This window comes from Manacus candei, unplaced genomic scaffold, assembly GCF_025592945.1.
Source record: "Manacus candei isolate 608988 ecotype Guabito, Panama unplaced genomic scaffold, ASM2559294v1 h1tg000007l, whole genome shotgun sequence".
NCBI classification, from domain to species: domain Eukaryota; kingdom Metazoa; phylum Chordata; class Aves; order Passeriformes; family Pipridae; genus Manacus; species Manacus candei.
Window position 1 is genome coordinate 1,491,651 of NW_026138055.1, and position 5,239 is coordinate 1,496,889.

A 5,239-nucleotide genomic window follows, 5' to 3' on the forward strand; every position below is an offset into this window, starting at 1 on the left:
TAAACTCTGTCTGCAGAGTCTCTTCCGCAGTAACTCCATTAAATTCAAATAGGACTTCAGGGAGGACACTCGTCAGCGTATAGAAAGTTATGACAATATGATCTGAAGAAAATTGTGCAAAAGTGTGTTGCAGCAGTTGAAGAAGAATGAGAGATCTTAGGCCTCATAAAATCTAAGTGCTCTTAGTTTTCTGTCCCTTGGTTTTCCTTAACCATATTTTAAACTGAACATATTTTTGTCAGATACAGAATATGTGCTCAAAAAAAAAATTAAAAATCATGAAACAAATACTTTACTTTTAATTTTCTAGTTTAGCAGTGGGATTTCTGCAGACATGCATATAACCTCTTTTTGCAATGCTAACTGAAAGGGGAAAAGAGACAGGAACCTGGTTTATTCTGGAAACAGCAGGTAGTTTGATGTATTTTTACTGCAGATCATTTCCCAGGACACTGTGATTCTTATATTTTTAATCAAATGTGTGAATCGAAAACTGTGGTGTGACCTTTGGAAAAGACACTGCAGGACATCGGCTGAAGCTGTGAATAGTTTAAGTGCAAACAGGAAGTTGACTTGGTTGTTCTGTAACAAAAGACTACGGTAATTTATGGAGTAGGAGTTGCAGTTTCAAAACATTTTTAATTGCTGCATTTGATCTGCTATGCAGTATTGTGTGACAACAGCTAAGAATGAAATGTCAGTGCCCATGTTTCAGCATAAATTTATACAGTGTGAAAGCAAAGAACCCTGTTGATTCCAGCTTTTCTTTCTCTAAGTGTTTCAGATTTGCCTGAATTATTTTCAGGTTAAATAGGGAGTGAAGAGGTCTTCAGTCTTGCAAAGCATTTAAGTAGATGCATAACTTTGTTCTTATTAAGTCTACTTATGAAGAAAAGAAAATTTAATAATAAGGGAAATAGAATGGAAAGGGATTTCGCAATGACCTATGTACCTGGGAAAACTCCCTATGATAAACAAGTCACTCTTAGCATGAAGTGTATTAATGCTCACTGTCTTTGCCTTTAGTTGATTATTTTGGTAGCTTAGGCCTATGAAAAATTCCATAAATTTCACTTGCAGGAGTGAAGTTACACAGGAGTAACTAACTCAGCTAACCTGAAGAAAAAAAAATCCCCCATTGTCATATTTTGTAAGGGGTTATTTTAGAAAAAAAAATAGAGAACTACAATTTTGGGATCAAAATGTCACCAAAAATTTATAGAACATAGAATTATTTCTACAGCATACCCTTCAAAGTCTTGTACTTATTTACTCCCATAGAGGACAATATACCATATCAGTAGCTGCAAACTACCTCTTGGTGATGTCTTTGATATACACTCTGGGTATCCAAGTCTTCCTATAAACTACTGGAATGAAACATAAATCCTGTGTGAGCAAACTCCTGAGTGATTTCCAGAGGTAACCACAGATAATTAATGGAATCAGAAATGTGTAATCCTGCAGGTAATTTTTAGGCAATAAAATAGATATGCTAGATATTAGATATAGCTATTAAAAGTGAACTGATTCTGTCCCAAAACATGTTATCATTTTCTTAAAAAAGGAGGAAATTCTGAAGATAGCAGTCATTAATTATAGAGAAGATGATTACTTTGTGGCTAGACAAACTTTTATGTTCCTACATCAACAGGGAGCTATGTTTTGATGGGACGACCAGAAAATGCAAGTGAACATCAAATATGTGGGTATTTATGTGCCTATGCATACTTGTCATCCTCAAAATTCCCAAAGGATAAGGAGGTACTTTCCTGAATCAGTGAAGTTTTTCCTCATTTTTCTAGATGTCTTTTGCAAAGAATGACTTTTACAAAAAAACCCAGGTGTTTCTTTATTGTAAATATTTGGTTCTGTATTATCAGTAAGTAAATAACAAGAAATTAGGCAAGAAAGTTTGCCAATGTGAATCCTTGCAATATAACGCTATAGGTAGGAACAGAAGTTTTTATCACTGTAGAGAAATTGCTTAGCTTTCACTGGGAAATTTTACTTGGAATGTATTATTCAGAATTAAAGATCCTTCCCACAGATATTGAGCTAACATTTAAATGAGAGAGTTCAAGTACATTACCCAATTTTTTTGTACCATATTTTAAAATGCATTCTAAATGTACAGTTTTGCCTGTCCGTGTTTTGCAACTACTAAAACTGGAAAGCCCTATCTTTTCATTATGGGGTACTCTATTATCTCTGTAATCAAACCATCTAATTTCAGGAACACCTGTTTAAAACCTTAGCAAATAGGTTAATAATGCTACAAGTTATTTGCATACAGTAGTATCAACATGAAATATGTTTTAGAGCATCTTTCATGCGAAAATTCTGTAACAGTGACAAGAAACTCGTGATAAATTTGTGTCAGCCACTTCAGACATTTTTCATACTTGGATAAAGGATTTTTAGTTGTTTCTTCCATACTTGGTCTTAAGGAGAGAACTGGAAACCATATTGGACACGTTCACTTTCTGCAAGGAGAAAAAGACAGTGAAGAAAACTGACAGCTGGAAAAAATGAGATGAACTACTTAGTAATTTTCATCTTGTAAATAATTATCATGATGCTGAGAAAAGCCTTTTCTCCAGATGAATAAGTACAAAACAATACACCTGAATTTTTTCCATGAAAAAGTCACAATAATAATTTCATGTGTTGCAAGTAGCCGGGATTCTCATTTTCAAAATCCTGACTGCAGTGAGAATTTTAATAAATGAAATAAAATAGATAAAGAAAAACAAAATACAAACCCAAGTCTTTGACTGTCCCCTCCTTTTAATGGGATCACTGACAATCTAAGTTTATTGGTTTTTGTGCTGTGATGTTGTTGAAGGGAAATTCTGATGACCGGTGGCTTAAGACTGCTTCTTAAAAATTGTGTGGAACACTTCTTGGTCTTCTTTTTCTGCTCAGAGTTCTTTGTCCTCTAGGTAAAGCACTCTGAGAAACTGCACAGGAAATCAGAATTAGTCAATTAAATGAAATATCTCTTCAGAAAAGCCATCAACACTTCCCTCATTGAATTATGATAAGGTCTGATGTTGGAAAATAAGGCAAGGTTGGTCTAAGTGTAAAGGCTATATTTGGTGGTCAAAGAAGTTTACGTTTAATTCTATAAAGTTAGCAAAGACCACATAACAGGAAAGGCTAAACATGGGCATTTTCTGTGTGAAAAACATTTCTAAATAATTTCATTTTCAGAGAAGAGATTTACCAGTCTGAAAGACCCAGTTTACCTCTTGTTAAACAATAGACTTCAGAATCCACATGTCTGGGAGAGGTTCATCAAACTTGTGTCAATGGACTCCAGAGCTTCCCATCAGGCTTTTGCAGAATCACGAGCCTTCAAGCCCTGAGTGTCTTTGCTAGAACAGAGGTTCCTGAGTTACCCTTCTGTTTCTGCATTAGTGATGCCTGGAGTCTGAAGTAGCTGGGTTTGAGCTGTGGATTTCCTATAGCCAGAGTGTTCCCTGACTCTGAAATACTCAACTCTATTTATCTTGCCAAAACCTTTCACAAGCTGTGAAAGATCAGTTAACATTTTTGGAACAAGAGAGAGATCGAGAAGAGCTGAAAAGTGTAAGTTCAAGGTTGACTTTAAAGAGCAAAACAACGGAAGGCTGATTCTATTTTAAACAAACAAAGAAAAAAACCTACCATGCAAAAAAAAGCAGAGAACTACTGAAAACTGAGTAATATTTTTTTTTTCATTATAACTTGGGATACATTTGTTAGAAAAAGTGAGTGTCCTACTGGACAGGAATTCCATATTTCAACCATTTCAAGAACATAGCATTCACTAAGGAATTAAGCTCTTTATGAATAACAGTGTGTGACTAAGAAAAGATTGGACTACTACTGTGTGAGGTCAGATCTACCACATTAAGTCCTCAAATACCTCCCGTCACAGGTAGATACTATTGCTTTATTAGACACTATAGAACTGGAAAAGACTACTTTAAAGTATCTTGTAACAGTTGCCTGGGCCATCCAGTCCCTAAGTGAAATACCTTTCTAAAGAATATCTCTATCTCTTATACTGTTTCTAAATTTGTTGTTTACATTAAGAAATTTATAATACTGACATTCAGCATTTGACAGTGAAATATAATGTCCTTCAGGTTAATTACCCTTCCTACACACAGGGACAATTACTGTAAGATACAGTATATAGAACAGCTGGGACATTTTGTGGGGGTTTTCAAAACCCTAAATCTCCTATGAGTAATGTGAACAACACTTGGTGTGAGAAATACTTTATGACAGTATAGAATGATGTGTTTAATTAAGTGCTGTATACACACACTTCGTACTCCCTCACCCCTATTACAGCCTGTTCCTTTTTACTGAATGTGTTTTGTACATTAGGAGAGATTTAACATTTGCAGAACAACTTCAGGTGCTCAATGATTTACAGACCAGATCCTGCTGATCCAGTTGAAATCATTGGAGTGACTTCCATTGACTTCAACACAAATTGGATCATGGCCCTCAGCAAGTCATTTCAGTTCAGCAAACCTGCATGGGTTGAAAAAAGGTTTTTGAAACATGTCAAAGTCCCAACAGCTGAAGATTTGCTAAGAAAGCTTTCTGAATCACTTTAATAAGGAGCCTGACTGTATGATCTTTTCCTGAACAACCCCCCCTAAATTTATTCAAGTAAAGATGCCAAATAAATAATAAAAAGGTAAATATTGAAATATGCAGTGGAACAAGTCATGTTGTTAAATTTTATTTTGGTTTGATTTTTCAAATAACACATAGTTTCTAGATTTGTGTTAAAAAAAAGAAACATAGGAACTGAAAGCACCTACTGAAAAGTGAGTCTCTGTACTGTGTGGTTAAAGAAATAGGAATGACAGGAGTTAGCCAGCCCAAAAATGCAGCCTATAGACAGAAATGAGAGAGGAACAGTCATAGTTTGTATGCTCTGAGGGTCTCACAGAGGCCCTACCTCCCTCCACTGTCTGTCCCTTCCTCATGTTATTCCTTCATGTTTATTTTCACTTCTTTTTTTCTGCAAGTACCAGCTAAAACTGATTTTCAGTTTGGCAACCAAAGTAAACCAGAAATTACTAAAAAGTTACTACATGATTAGCATTTTTGTTTAGCTTCCTTTTTACCCCTAAAAGTAAATAAATGCATTTGACCCATTCCTGTTTACTGACTCCTTCTCTCTTTTAAAGTAGATACTGGGACAAAGTCATGTGATGCCCAGTTTTAT

At 35.2% G+C, this 5,239-nt stretch overlaps 1 long non-coding RNA gene across 1 annotated transcript; it reads right to left on the reverse strand.

Annotated features, from left to right (window-relative positions):
* Nucleotides 1–3,286: 3,286 nt before the first annotated feature.
* LOC127481607 (uncharacterized) lies at nt 3,287–5,022 on the reverse strand. The gene is made up of 3 exons (XR_007908273.1): nt 4,830–5,022; nt 4,435–4,533; nt 3,287–3,380 (listed from the first exon to the last, which is right to left on the reverse strand). It is a non-coding gene; the product is annotated as an uncharacterized LOC127481607 (long non-coding RNA).
* Between the last annotated feature and the right edge of the window lie 217 nt (nt 5,023–5,239).